Below are 17,189 nucleotides of genomic sequence, written 5' to 3'. Positions count from 1 at the left end.
CAAAAACGTCTAAGTTAATTCTGTAGAAATTCAACAATCAATCTTTCAAATATTAACAATTGCTATATACGAGTCAACATATAATTCCAACAATAAACATATAACTCATTTCAGTTTTACAAAAAGACAATTTCAAAAAAAAAATCTTTTATAATTTTCATTAAGATCATATCGGAATTTGGATAAAATTTGTTATAATGTCACGCTGAGTTGAGATATACGATCCGAGGAAGTTCAGTGAATTGACCCGACATATAAATTTTGGACTATTATGAATTTAGGTGTAATTTTAGAGATTATTTTGTAAATCTTAAGATTTTTAATGGAAATGACTTGTAATGTGACCAAATGTTTGGTATAAACATTTTTAGAATTGAAGATCGTCGTTCCTCCTATCTCAAATTGTTGGGTATGGGTGGATATAGAAGGGTACGTGATGGGTGGTGAGTATCCAATTGGGAAATGGGTGTGGGGATGAGTTTGAGAATGTATTTGCTTCGGCGAGTGTGGAGTTAAAAATTTTACCTGTCGTGGGTGGTGGGTAGTTGGGAAGTGGGTGTGAGGATAGAGGAAGGGGTATTCACACCCGCCCTACCCATTTGCCATCCTTATTCAAAAGTGTGTGTTTCTATGCTATCACATGCTTAGGAGATCATGTAATTTATATCCTTTATATTTATGCCATGATCATGCTTAGCATTATATATCATATCTTAGGTTATCATAATATGTTTCAATTTATTATTCACTATGACATGCATAATATTTGATATATCTAAGTATAACCTATAATTCACATCTTTATCTTAAGCATACTTTATGTTTAATGCATGATTAGTTTGCATATTGTATCATAGGTTATACATCTCATTTATATAAGTATGTTGATGCATTTTTCTCCTTAAGCTTAGGCGTGATATATCATATGATTAAGTTATATTATAAAGTTCCAATATATGTTATGTTTGCTTTTAGAGGGAACCAACAGCTAAGGCATGAAGGTTGTGATGCTTCAATCCAAACGATTAGGAACTCAAAGGTTAAGGGACATGTTTGTTCCTGCAACAAATGGCTAGGAGAATGAAGGGATGCAATTCTTCACCAAAAGACATACCTTTTCATGAAAAGTCATAACTCTTTACCAAGAGGTGCCTCACCAGAAGTTGTCTCTCTTCATCAAGAGGTGTTTTCCCAAAAGTCATGCCTCTTTACCAAGAGATGCTTCACCAGAATTCATGTCTCTTCACCAAAGTGTGCCACTTCAAGTCATGCCAGTTCACCAAAAGATGTGACTTTTCATCGAGAGGTGCGACTAAAACTCATGTCTTTTCATCACAAGATACTTCTTCAAGACATTCCATTTCACCAAAAGTTGTGACTCTTCACCAAGAATCGTGTCTTTTCATCAAAAGTCACCTTCCAAGCATCATGTGTAACACCCCCAACCCGTATCTGACCCAGATACGAATCCGAGGTGTCACATTGACTTATCAAATCATTTGCTTTTCCAAGATAGTTGAAAATTCAAATTTATATTAAAATAAAACTGAATAATTTACATAAATACAATAAAAAATATTTACAAAACCGATCAGAGCATATACAATTCTAACCTTTAATTACATGCCAACAATATTTAATATAACAAAAGAACCTACTGTTTAAATTGCTTCTGATATGATCTCTGGTAAAGATATGATGTCCTGACTTTCTATCCTTGCTCCTCTGGCTTCTTTAATCCAATGTGTGAAACACTCACTCGCTAAGTCATTGACTTAGTGAGGCATATATACATAAATGAAACATCAAAACATGAAATCATATACTTATTATCCATGAACAACATAGTATACAAAAATCATTATGCATTTCATCAAACAAGACATATATATAATATCATGTATTACTCATTTATGTTATTTATGGTAATAGCCCATGGTACATCCTTGAGAACTTAAGGTATGTGAGTGTATTGAGGTTGTGCACAAATGTTGTCACCACAGCTCGTATAAATTGCACCAAACTGCCGCGTAGAAATCTACACTGAAGTGCCACATAAAAATTTCCCAAAGGACCACATAGTATTATCCCGAAGAACCGCTTAGAAATTTCCCGAAGTACCACTTAGAGTTATCCCGAAGGACCGTGTAGAACCCTTGACTCTTAGCATGCCAATTATACCCTCAGCTCTTATATAACATACTACGGGCTTCACCATTTATATATTTCACATAACTTATATCACATACACATTTAAACACATAGATCATTGTCACATAGCTTATGTCATATTTTCATGTAATCACATAGATCATTTAACACATAGTATGACATATAACACATAGACATATACTTGTACTCATATACATATTGAAATCATATTAACAATATGCTTGTATTTATGGAATCATGCAATCAAAACATTGGAAATAGAATCATCGTAAGTCTTATTTCCATAAAACACCATATACATAGTATCATGTACCTTAGCCTCACTGAGTCAAAGCAATACACTTATAACTCTTGAACGCTCTTATATCTTCGAATTGTCAAGAACTTACCTTCGTTCAATATCTACACAAATATACGACCTATATGAATGTCGGAGTTCAATCACTATAAATCAATCCTTAATAACTTAACTTAAATAAAGCACCTAATTCAACATTTCAATCTAAATAGCATCGGTACCCAAGGTACAATATCGATACTTCCTCACTGGGGTATTGATACTATACTTCAATATCGATACCCTTCCTACATTCTGGAATTTTGTTCTAAAAATGGTATCGATACTTAAACATTGGTATCGATACCCCTGGTGCTGATGTTACTACTTTGGTATCGATACTCCTTGAAGGATTCATTAACTTTTAACTTATGGTATCGATACTGCTCATCCAATATCGATATCCAAACCCAGAAATCACCTATTTTTGCTTTGGAGTATCAGTACTGTTCATTCAGTACCAATACCCCTTACCCATAACTTAGTCATTTAACCCAAAAAGTTTCCAAAACTTTGCTAAACTCCTCACTTTACTCTCCTTTTAAACCTTTAAACTCAACTACACTTATCCAAATCAACTTACATAACCTTAATGCCTCTAAACATCCCATATCTCACTAGCATACTTGAAATCAAAATTTACACTAATTAATCAATGTTGTTCTTAGTCTTTTCTAACATTTAAGATTTCTTATTTCAACTTATGACAAATCAAATTTCACTTCAAAATTCATTTACTAACTCTTTCTCAACAACTCACTCAAAAACCCTTTTTGCTTAATCACCTATAACTTGAAATTCTTTTAGTTTTTACTTCCCTTTAAGCTTACTTTAGCTTTCCTAATACTCCAAGAATTAAAACCAACTTAAAAATGAAAGAAACAATTAGTTGGAAACCAACTCACCTTACCAATAGAGTCACGGGAAAAGAAGAAGAAGATAGCTAAACCAAGTCTTTATACTTTTCTTTCATTTCCTCTCATTATCTACATGTATATAATACATGCGCTTATGAATTTTTAATTCATTCTTGTCTAATGACCATTATGCCCTTCCATTTCTCAATCTTTGTTAAACAATACTACATAAATAAATTCCAATTAAGTCCCTAAACTTTTTAATTTATCACAATTTAACCACCAAGTTTTAAAATCTTACACTTTGGTTACTAGCCCGGTATTTGGGATGTTACAAATCTCCCCCTTAAGAAAATTCATCCTTGAATTTTTACTTCACAAAGAGGTGGGGAAATTGTCTATGCATATATTCTTTGCGTTCACATGTTGTTTTCTTTACTTTGTGATTCCTCCATAAAACTTTGACCAACGAAATCTCTTTATTCCTTACTTGTTTAACTTCATATGCCAAAATCTGCACCGGTTCTTCCTCATAAGTCAAATCGAGTTGAACTTCTATCTTTTTCGTTACAATGATATGAGAAGGATCAGATCGATACTTTTAAAGCATGGAAACATGGAAAACATTATGAATCTTTTCCATTTCCGGTGGAAAAGCTAGTTGATATGCCACTGGTCACACTCTTTTAACAATCTCATATGTCCCGATAAATCTGGGGCTATGTTTCCCTTTCCGGCCAAAACGGAACACTTTTTTTCACAGAGATACTTTCAAGAATACTCTATCTCCAACTTTGAACTCGATCTCTTTTCTCTTTAGATCAATATATGACTTCTGTCCATCGGATTCCACTTTGAGGTTATGCTGAATAACCTGAACTTTTTCTTTTACTTCCTTGATCAAGTCAGGACCAAGAACTTCCCTATCATTAAGCTCATACCAGTTCAATGGTGTACGACATTTCCTCCCATACAAAGCTTCATAGGGAGCCATCTTAATGCTTGACTGGTAGCTATTGTTGTAAGCAAATTTGGCAAGTGGAAAATACTTCTCCCATGATCCCTTGAACTTGATAACACATGCTCTTAGCATGTCTTCCAGGATTTGGATAGTCCGCTTGGGCTGTCCATCTTTTTGAGGGTGAAAGGTTATGTGGATCGATGATCTCGGTCAGATACTATTGAAACAGGAACACCATACAATCGAACAATTTCTTTGGTATACAACTCAACATACTTTTCCATGGAGAAATCAGTTCGAACATGAATACAGTATGCTGACTTGGTCAATCTATCAACAATCACCCAAATTGAATATCTTTTGTTTGGAGTCAAAGGTAACCCATCACAAAATTCATTGTCACATTCTCCCATTTCTACTGAGGAACGAAGATTAGTTGTAACAATCCTGAAGGAACTTGATGCTCAGCTTTGACTTGCTGGCACGTCAAACATTTGGACACAAATTCCATAACGATTCTTTTCATTCCCGACCACCAATATCGACTCTTAAGATCCATATACATCTTATTTCCACCAGGGTGCATAGTTAATGGACTACACTGAGCTTCTGTCAATAGGTCATTCTTCAATTCCTCATCATTGGAATAACAAGCCTCTCTCGATAATACAGTTTTTTGTCAAGCTTAACCTCAAAATCTCTAATTCCTTCATTCTTCACTTGCTCCATTCTTTTCAAACACTTATTATCTTTAGTTTGCAAGTCTTTGATTCGATCCAACAACGTTTTCTTAAGCTTTAATTCTGAAAGTAATGCACCATCTCAACTCATTGACAATATCGCATCTAAAGCCCGCAAAGCTGCAAACATTTTCCGACTTAAAGCATTAGCTACCACATTTGCTTTCCCGGGATGAAATTCAATTATCACATTATAATATTTGAGGAACTCAACCCATATTCGATGTCTCAAATTAAGTTATTTCTGAGTCATTAAATACTTCAAGCTCTTATGATCCATATAAAGGTAGCAACGTTCACCATATAAGTAGTGACTCCATATCTTGAGAGCGAACATTACTACAGCCAACTCCAAATCACGTGTAGGATAATTCTTTTCATGTGGTTTCAATTGCCTCAATACTTATGCCACTACTTTACCTTCTTGCATCAATACACATCCCAAGAATTATGAGACGCATCACTGTAAACCACATAGTTCTTGCCAGATTCGGGTTGAACTAACACTGGATCTTTTGTCAAAATTCTATTTAATACTTCAAAACTCTCTTGACATTCAAGGGTCCAAACAAATGGTACATTTTCCTCAATAACTTGGTCAATGGAAAAGCTATCATCGAAAAGTTCTTAACGAAGCTTCGATAATAACCTACAAGACCTAGGAAACTTCTAACTTCTAACATGTTCTTTAGAATTTCCCAGTTTAATATGGCTTTTATCTTCTGAGGATCTACCCGAATTCCATCTACATATACCACATGGCCCAAAAATGCCACTTTAGTTAACCAAAAATCACATTTAGACATTTTAGCATATAGCTTTTTATCTCATATTGTTTGCTGAACTACTTTAAGATGAGCGTCATGCTCCTCATTGGACTTTGAATATACTAGAATATCATCAATAAAAATAACTATAAACTGATCAAGATAGGGTTGAAACACTCTATTCATTAGATCCATAAACGCAGCAGGCACATTAATCAACCCAAACGATATAACGATAAATTCATAATGATCATATCTCGTCCTAAAAGCCATCTTTGGAACGTCTCTTTCCTGAATCTTCAATTGATGATAACCAGATCGTATATCGATCTTACAGAAAATCGAAACTCCCTTTAACTGATCAAATAAATTGTCAATTCCTGGGAGGGGATACTTGTTCTTGATTGTCACCTTGTTGAGTTGTCGATAATCAATACAGATATGCATATACCCATCTTTCTTCTTTACAAATAATACTGGAGCTTCCCAAGGAGACACACTAGGTCTAATAAACCCTTTATCCAATAACTCTTACAATTGAGTCTTTAACTCGTTCAATTCCTTCGGAGCCATTCTATAAGGAGCCATCGAAATCAGTGCTGTTCCAAGCATTACCTCAATTTAAAACTCAATTTCTCTGTCTGGAGGTAATTCTGACAACTCAGCTGGAAAAACATCAGGAAATTCTCTGACAGACAGAATATCCTCTAGTCTTTTTTCCTTAACCCGAGTATCTATCACATTAGTAATAAAACCTTGACATCCTTGTAATAATAACTTCTTAGCCAATACCAGCGAGATAACATTTGCTAACGAATTCAATCTTTCACTGATCACTATCACTTCTAATCCCTCTGGACTTATCAAAGTTACCCTATCCAATCTACAATCAACATTAGCATAATAATGATACAACCAATCCATTCCCAATATCACTTCAAATTCATCAAAGGGTAATTCCATCATATTAGCAAGGAATTCAATTCCTTGAATCCTTATGGGACACCCTCAACACACCTGATTTACCCGAGCACTATACCCTAATGGGTTAGTAACTATCACATCATTACTTGTTGCTTCTAATTGTATTCTCAACTATCTCACCAACTTGCTACTAATATAGGAATAAGTGGAACCCAGATCAATTAATACCAAAACAAATTTATCAAGTAACTAGAAAATACCTGTAATGATCTCCGGATCATCGCGATCTTCATTGGTCTTTATGTTGTAAACACGGGCAGTTGAGTGCACTTCCTATTAAGTGAAGGATTCAGACTGATTTATTCCTCTACCTCTCTGAGATACTGAAGCAGATCACTCAGACTGGGCAGTATCTCCCATCATCATGGGATAATCTCAGATAAAATGTACGGTATTCCCCGTTCGGAAATAGGCTCTGAAGACCACTCGACATACTCCGGTATGATTTTTCCCACAATGCTGACACTGTCTTGATTGGCCTTGATTCAATCTCCCCACACCAGACCCTATTGATTGCGTATGTCAGGCTCTCATTTGATTTGATCCTCTAGCAGAGGATGCAGCTGACTCAGATCTTACTTAAGATCGAAAACTAGAATCTCTTCCTCTCTTTGATGGTGTTGAACTCGATGAAGCACCATTTCTTTTAGACGTTTGAGCTTTCTGCTCTTCAAACCTCTCATTATGAGCTCTCTCTAAAGTTTTAGCATGGTTAACTACTTCTTGGAACAATGATAGATTCAAGATTATTAACATCTCTTTCAATCTAGGACGCAAACCTTCAACAAACCAATCACAATCATCCTTCTCAGTCGAAACTAGCCCAACAACAAATCGATTCAACTTATTGAACTCGCACTCGTATTCATACACAGTGCAATTCTCTTTTTTTTAGGCTTATAAACTCTTATTTCATTTTCCTTATAAACTGATCTCCAATGTACTTGTGTTTAAACTCTTCTAAGAACAAGGACCATGTCACTTGGTCCTTTGTCATTCTCATGGTGACATTTATCCACGATACTCTAGCTTGTCCTTATAGCAGTAAAACCACTCCATCTAACTTCTTCTCTTCAGAGCAGTGGAGACCTTCTAACATTATCTTGACATCATTCAACCAAAGGTCCGCACCTCTGCTCCACCTTTGAATTCAGGAGCTCCCAATCCTTTCAACTCTTTCACGATATTCATTCTAGGAGTTGAGGGGGTAAGAGGTTGGAAAAGCGTCAGGATACCGTCTAATGTCCTGAAAAATGCTCCCTGATCTTGTACAGACACTCCCTGAGGTGTATGTTCTTCACCTTGCCTGGGCAGGGTAGGTGAATTGCTACTACCTTCTTGTCTATCATCTCTCATTTCACTTCAGGAGATCTCATGGTCAGACATCTAATAAGATATAATCATTTAACTCTATTAGCAAAACAACATACTTATTACCTATCATATCAGAAATTCTCACTTTTTATTGGCATGTATACTTTTTAAAACACATTTGACTTCGGTTTATGCCTAGAATCAGCTAAATCATAGCTCTAATACCATTAAATGTAACACCCCAACCCGTATCCGACCCGGATACGAATTCGATATGTCACATTGATTTATCAAATCATTTGCTTTTACAAGATAGTTGAAAATTCAAATTTATATTAAAATAAAACAGAATAATTTACATAAATACAATAAAAAAGATTTACAAAACCAATTAGAGCAAATACAATTCAAACCTTTAATTATTATATGCCAACAATATTTAATATAACAAAAAAAAACTAATGTTTAAATTGCTTCTGATATGATCTCTGGTAAAGATATGTTGTCCTGACTTCTTATCCTTGTTCCTCTGACTTCTTTAATCCTACGTGTGAAACACTCACACGCTAAGTCATTGACTTAGTGAGACATATAAGCATAAATGAAACATCAAAACATGCAATCATATACTTATTATCCATGAACAATATAGTATACAGAAACCTTTATGCATTTCATCAAACAAGACATATATATAATATCATGTACTACTCATTTATGTTATTTATGTTAATAGCCCATGGTACATCACTGAGAACTTAAGGTATTTGAGTTTATTGAGGATGCGTACAAATATTGTCACCACAGCTCGTATAAATTGCACCGAAGTTCCGCATAGAAATTTGCACCGAAGTGTAATATAGAAATGTCCCGAAGAACCACATAGTATTATCCCGAAGGACTGCGTAGAAATATCCCGAATGACCACGTAGAATTGTCCCGAAGGACCACGTAGAATTATCCCGAAGGACCGCGTAGAACCCTCGACTCTTGGCATGCCAATTATACCCTCAACTCTCATATCACATACTACGAGCTTCACCATTTATATATTTCACATAACTTATATCACATAGACATTTAAACATATAATCATTATCACACAGCTTATGTCATATTCTCATGTAATCACATAGATCATTTAACACATAGTATGACATGTAACACATAGACATATACTTGTACTCATGTACATATTGAAATCATATTAACAATATGCTTGTATTTATGGAATCATGCAATCAAAACATTGGAAATAGACTCATCGTTAGTCTTATTTCCATAAAACACCATATACATAGTATCATGCACTCACCTTAGCCTCACTGAGTCAAAGCAATACACTTATAACTCTTGAACGCTCTTATATCTTCAAATTGTCAAGAACTTACCTTCGTTCAATATCTTCACAAATATACGACCCATATGTATGTTAGAGTTCAATCACTATAAATCAATCCTTAATAATTTAACTTAAATAAAACACCTAATTCAACATTTCAATCTGAATAGTATCGGTACCCAAGGTCAATATCGATACTTCCTCACTGGGGTATCGATATTATACTTTAGTATCGATACCCTTCCTACATTCTGGAATTAGGTTCTAAACATGGTACCGATACTTAAACATTGATATCGATACCCATAGTACCGAGGTTACTACTTCGGTATCGATGAACCTTGAAGGATTCATCAACTTTTAACTTATGGTATCGATAATGTTCATCCCATATCGATGCCCAAACCCAGAAATCACATATTTTTTTGCTTTGGAGTATCAATATTGTTCATTCAGTACTGATACCCCTTGCCTAGAACTTAGTCATTTAACCCGAAAATTTCCAAAACTTTGCTAAACTCCTCACTTTACTCTCATTTTAATCCTTTAAACTCAACTACACTTATCCAAATCAACTTTCATCACCTTAACACCTCTAAACATCCCATATCTCACTAGCATACTTGAAATCAAAATTTACACTAATTAATCAGTGTTGTTATTAGTCCTTTCTAACACTTTAGATTTCTTATTTCAGCTTATGACAAGTCAAAATTCACTTCAAAATTCATTTACTAACTCTTTCTCAACAACTCACTCAAAAACCCTTTTTACTTAATCACCCAAAACTTGAAATTGTTTTGGTTTCTACTTCCCTTTAAGCTTAGTTAAGTTTTCCTAATACTCCAAGAATCAAATCCAACTTAAAAATGAAAGAAACAATTAGTTGGAAACCAACTCACCTTACCAATGGAGTCGCGGGAAGAGAAGAAAAAGATAGCTAAACCAAGTCTCCAGACTTTTCCTTCATTTCCTCTCATTATCCAAGAGTATATAATACCCCCACTAATGAATTTTTAATTCATTCTTGTCTAATGAACATTATGCCCTTCCATTTCTCAATCATTGTTAAACAATCCTATATAATGAAATTCCAATTAAGTCTATAAACTATTCAATTTAACACAATTTAACCACCAAGTTTTAAAATATTACACTTTGATCACTAGCCCGATATTTGGGATGTTACATTATGACTTTTCATTAGGAGGTGTCATTCAAGTGACACATCGTTTATTGAATAGTTGCTTCCAAAATATACCATTTCTCCAACATATCTCGTCATGAAAGGTCACAAAAGTCAAGCATCATGACTCTTCATATTGTGATCTTTCATAAGACTATCATACTATGAAGAGATGCAACCAAAACGAGGCCTTTTTCACTTAAAGGAGGGATGATACCATTAGTTATAAGATGAGAAGACATATGGTTCAAATTCAAATAATAAGTTGCTTTCAAAGGAGACTTTTCTCTTTACTATGGTCGGCCACCCTTTCAAAGAGTTGACATGCCTTCTCGGCCTCAACCTTTGTGAGCCTATAAATAGGCAATGCCTTTGGCATTTATAATCAACTCATTCATTCTATACAAAACATACTTGTGATATTTTCTCTCTAATTGCTCTTTTAAGAACTTTATCTACTTATCAAGTCTTGTACTTGTGGCGTCATCCTCATATCTCGATACTTGTGATTTCTAGTTGTTTAACTAGAGGGTCCAAGTCATTTTCATCCAATCAAATGTCCTACAAGGTTCTAGTCTATATTTTTATATTATAGGTTCATCATTGATCCAAGATAATTTATCCTTCATTTCAATATACCAAACATCAATTGCCATCTAAATAACACCACCATCATCTTCACGCCAGCATCACTATCCTCAAACCTTAACATCATCCTTATTATTCTTATCAAACTTCTACCAACACCACGCCTATATCATTCCTTACCTTGAAACCTTTCTTTTGATGCCTTCATACAATACAAGGATTAGTTATTTTGCCTTCCAACGATTGGGAACAATGAAGCAAGCATTCTTCATCAACATCATCAAAAGTGTCACACATCATGATGTAAGGTGTTTGAGTTCATTTACATTTGCATATTAATTGTACCTTGAATATTAATACGATTCAGATTGTGGTTATGCTTTGTGGTCTAAAACTTGTGTGTTTCGTTGCACTTTAGAGACACACTAAGCTTAATATCTTACACCATTTAGTTTCTCTTTCATATAATTAGACTTAGGTGATCTGATACTTAGAGAATTTCATCACTTTTTGAGATAAAAACTATTATTTCAATATGACTTTATTCGACCTTTCCTTCATCGGTCTGTTATTTATATTTTGGGATTTTTATATTTGTAAATAGGACTTTGGATGTTACTATTATTTTTGGAATTGTTTATGCATTTCATTCGAATAATTATTGTTTATATCATATTTTCTTCAAACATTTTTTTAATAAAATTTTTGAATTTTGAAATTGAGAAATATTTTTATAATTATAATGTTAAGTTTCTATCGATATGATTTTCTTTATGGACAAAATATAATGTGGACTCTCTGGATCCGACCTATTTCTTCTTAGTTGGTTAAGGGGTTACACACGAACCTATCTTCATTTCCATTGGCATGTTGAAGAGCTTGAAATGCTGCAACACGAGACCCAAGCTCTTTGAATGCCTTCTTCAGCTCTTCGTTGCTGAGACGGCCATCTTTGTCGCCGTTGAATCGCTTGAATCACCTGTTCATTCGAGAAGGGAGCACGGCTTCCGGGTTGGGTTTCCATCTTTGATCCATTGAATATCACCTATGGTCATAGGAACTTTAGAGTTTGTGTATGCTTGCGTTCGCCTTTGTGTTCTACAATGGATAGGTAGGGCCAGGATTTATATATTTCTCATCCTTTTTAGATCAGATCAGATCAGATGGACCGATTCAATTGGCTGAACTAAAAATTAATCAAAATACGAGTATAACAAGGATAAGATTACAGCAGACAATAAAAATTTGAGACATGCGACCAGACATTATCGATCAAGATTGGGATTTAGATAATAGCATATAAGTTTGAGTCTTAATTCCATTCAGTACTTGAAAGTAGTTGGAACTTATCGTATTTCATTGTAGAGGTTTTGATCTCAGCTAGTAAATGTTGTGAATTTCAAGTCCACAACAGCGAATCCGGTTGTGAATTTCATCCGAGTTTACTGCTTGTAAAGGCTCGAGCTCCTAAGAAGAACATAACTAATATGAGTAAGTTCCATTAATTGATATCAAACCAGGTTAGAGAGATATAACAGATAGACAACATCAAAATCAGCAAAGAACAAAAATCATCTGCAATAAACCAGAAATTACAATAGTCTACGTTAATCTTTCCCAACCGAAAGAAACCGACTGAATGTACTGAACATCTAAACGCTAGATGATCCTCCATCGTCCTGATCCTCATGCTCGGTGACAACTTTTTCGATAAACCGCCTTCGAACCCCTTCAAGAACAGCTTTTTGTGGTTGGTCGCCCTCACTTTGACCATCGTTTAGCACAGGGTCTGACTGACAGAGAACTAATGCAACACCTATAGTTTAAGAGAATAACAAAAATAGGTCAACAAAATCGATATAACAAACTTTCAATCCAAAACACATGGTAGTGTTGGGATAGTAGGTTCATCAAGAACACCGAATGCAAAGGAGACGAGGGAACGTACAAAAATTGTGTGCAAAAAAAATCGAATAATGATGTAATTCAAACCCTAAACCAACTAAGTCATCCTTTAGCAGTGACTGCGTGAACGAAGTTGACTAAACGGGTTCTAAAATATCAATATTCTATTAATCCAAGACTAGAAAACAAGATCGACAAGCATAATCAATTACTACCCAATTATCAATAGCATACCTTCAGGCGTGCATCTTCGGCCAAAACTATGCAAACCGATATAATTGGCTTTTACTGCTCTTTTATTATACACCAAGAGTTGGAAGATTACGATCGGGGTAGTTAGGAATGCAATCAGTGGATATTATCTCGACAAACTTTGTGGCAGGGTATTTAACTGCCAGTTCTTTCAAACACCGCAGAAGCAGCCCGAACTCGGGAAATCTAATAAGAGATACCAATAAAGCAAAGATTACTCAATACAAGGAACATCCACACATGTTTTACAACGAGCATGAACATCCACACATGTTTTACAACGAGCATGAACATCCACACTGAAAAGGAAAAATGCTATGATTTAATTAGATTAAGTGTTACAAAAGTGAAAATTTATATAGTTCACTAAGCAAATAAATCCAATCAACAAGCTCAAAAAAGAATAATGATGAACAAAGTGCTCAATGCAAACAAATGTCACAATTTAGATGACTAACAATTGTATAAGAAACAAGCAATATTTCAGATGTAAAAATACCCTTCTTTGTAGAGAAGGACAACCACCCAGACATCTTGAGGAGCTTGTGAAACCTCTCGTACAAAATCGGATCCCGAAATCTGAATCACTGATCCATACTTTAAAACCTTAGCTGCTTCTCTCATCTCAGCTAGCCTCTTCTTTCTATCAAAACAACACTATTTTTCCAATAGTATGCATAAACATATATATAGATACCAATGAACATTTATGTTAAACTTGAGGGTGAGAGCCAAATTAGAATATATGTCCGAAACTGATGTTTTTCACGTGTTTGAAGGATCCGGATCAAATGAAAATCCAATCACAAGACAAATGTTCTAACTTTTATAAATCATGAATTTGATACAAAATGAAGAACAAATAATAATTAGCTTAAAGTTTATCACAGAAGTTACTCTTATTCATTTTAAAACTCTTTTCTTCTACAAATTTCACCAATTAAACCAAACACATATTTTAATTCAATAAAAAAAAAAGCATCTCTGCACCTCATAATTAAAAAAACATTTCAAACCTTAAATTTAAATCCGAAAATATCCAATTAATTGAAGAAAAACTAAATAAAACCTATATTCTTAAAGGAAACAAATATCATCGAGATCATCTTCGAGAACTTCAAGTTCTTCTTCAATCTTTTGATCGATCCAAGGCTTATCCTTGGAGGCAGATTCCGAGTCAGGTGCGGGTTCAAAAGGAGGAGGCTTGAAAGCAGGTGGCTTTGCAGGTAAATTGCCAAACTTTCTTTGGATATCGATCCATCGAGTGGAAGCTCCTTCTACATCTTTGTAAACGAAATTGTAATTCACCATTATTTCGAGCCCTGTTTTTCTTTCTCTGATCCTTCGGCCCTCTGCTTCTAATTCTAAGCAACACCAAAACAAAAAAGGTGACATGAGTATGAAGTACTGATTCTGCCACACTCACATGAAGTAGCATCCAAAAAATACCACATTCAACCAAAACAAAGAAATTTAAAACACTAATCAGCCATAAAATACCATAAGAAAGAATTTCTACAAAGCAATTGTCCTTAAAGCTGATCAAGATAAAATTTATATGATAAAGAAATGATTAAAAATTACAGATTTCATCTTCGGATTCCCTTATACTTCTAGGTATTTGGCTGCAATATGAAGTTTTCCTCTTGATTATTAGAGAACCATGTTTCTTGCTTGTTCCTAGCTTTTCTATGCTAATATAAAGAGGAGATTTGAATTTTCCAATTAAAATGTAAACGTACAGCCATCAGTTTTGTGAAAAATAGACATTCTTGTTTACCATGCAATACCCATATGTTCTTATAACCTCAGAAAATAACCCAACATGAAAGCATTCAGAAATAACAAAATTCGATGTTTCTTAGCAAATCTCCATCATCTTCTACAGATCCTATCTCCAAACAATATTAGTTTAAAACCCAAACTTATACTCTCTTACTCAAAGAGTAAAACAAGAAAAACACTCATTTACATAACAGATCTTGAAAAAAAAAATGAAATCTATTTTCTAAAAGAAAAAAGAAGCAAACACGTGGAGGAGTCGTGAGAGCGTTGGTGATGCTGGTGAGGAGAGTGGAATTGAGAAAATTATCGGGTAAAAGGAGGAAAATATTTCTTGGAAAATAAATAAAAAAAAAGCATAATATAAACAAATGCCCCTAATGTTTGATTAATATTCATTTTAGATGTTATTCTTTTTTAGAGTATTTTAACCCAATTTTTCATTTTAGAGCAAAAAGAATCCTAAATATATGGAAAACGATAGCTAATGAATGGTGAATGCTCCAAAATGATTTAAAAAAGATTAAGAGCTAAAACAATTATTCACTTAAATATTAAAGGTCTTTTTTTCTCTAAAATAAAATATTGTGGTCAATTTTTTTTAAAAAAGAATATGAACCAAAATGATAATTTTTATAAATATTTGGAGGCTAATTTTGATATTACTCCAATAAAAAGTACTGAATCAAACAGGGGTTGTCTCAGGAAAGGCGGCCTAGTATACGACTAATATACAAAGTTACCGGATACATTAAAAGATATTTAAGAAATTCAGTTTAGCGCTACCGGAAATGTTGAGTAGTAATAATGTAGTAGGTGTAAATAATGAAATAATATTAAAAAATTTGGCAATCGGCAAACTTAGCTTGTCGGTTTGTGTCGATCCAAATAAAAATTGTATCGATCCATATCAATATAACATGTAAAAATATGACAAAACTAGTTTAATTATGACAAAACCGGTAAAGCGCTACCGGATATGTTGAAAGTATCGATTAGATTGAAATAAGTATTGACACTTTGGGAATTTAAAAGAGAAGCAGTAATAGCGCCTATAAAGTGTCGATACTTTATAAAAATGTGTCGATCCATAACCATATAACATGTAAAAATATGATAAAACTGGTCTCGAAATGACAATACCGGTAAAGCGCTACCGGATATATTGAAAGTGTCGATACTTTAATATAAGTATCGACACTTCGAGAATTTAAAAGAGAAGCAGTAATAGCGCCTATAAAGTGTCGATACTTTATAAAAATGTATCGATTCATAACGATATAAAAGGTAAAAATATGAAAAAACTGGCCTCGAAATGATAAAACCGGTAAAGCGCTACAGGATATATTGAAAGTGTCGATACTTTAATAAGTACGCGTAATAAATTATCGATACTTTCAAAGAAATAGGTAATTATCTTATCGAAAGTATCGACACCTGATATAAAAGTATCGACACTTGGGTAGTTGTATTGATTAAATATAAATAACATATCCAGTGAAAATATAAAGGGTATAGCTAAATATCCTCTGAAAAATAGATAGAACGGACGAGTTTTCGAAATCGAAGCGTAATTGTTGCTGCATTTCAGAAGACGTTTCTAAAACGAAGTTTGTTTGTTTGTTGTTGCAGTCGAATCGAAAAGTACGTTGTCGAAACCCTAGTTTTTATTATTACAGTAATCGAAAATAGGGTTTTATGTGTTATTTGGAGTTTTGGAGTAAAGAAGCATTTGAGACCGATTACAGGTAGAAAGTGATATTCTAGGTAAAATATAAATGTCGATACTTTTATTAAATATTATAGGTAGAAAATGATATTATAGGTTGTATAAATGTACCGATACTTAGAGTATTGAGTGTTCCCATTCGTTTGAAGGAAATAGGGATTAGGGTTTGATTTGGGGATTTCAAATGGAAGCCAAGAAGGATCTGGGACTGATTATATAATATTATAGGTAGAAAATAAATATGGATACATGTTTATAATATTATAGGTGGAA

At 34.0% G+C, this 17,189-nt stretch overlaps 1 pseudogene; it reads right to left on the bottom strand.

Annotated features, from left to right (window-relative positions):
- Positions 1-12,868: 12,868 nt before the first annotated feature.
- Positions 12,869-14,805, bottom strand: LOC120214375 (annotated as a pseudogene).
- Positions 14,806-17,189: the final 2,384 nt, after the last annotated feature.

This window comes from Hibiscus syriacus, unplaced genomic scaffold (assembly GCF_006381635.1).
Source record: "Hibiscus syriacus cultivar Baekdansim isolate YM2019G1 unplaced genomic scaffold, ASM638163v2 tig00110059_pilon, whole genome shotgun sequence".
Classification (NCBI taxonomy): domain Eukaryota; kingdom Viridiplantae; phylum Streptophyta; class Magnoliopsida; order Malvales; family Malvaceae; genus Hibiscus; species Hibiscus syriacus.
The sequence above is the reverse complement of the archived record's forward strand: the minus strand, read 5'-3'. Positions and strand labels throughout refer to the sequence as shown.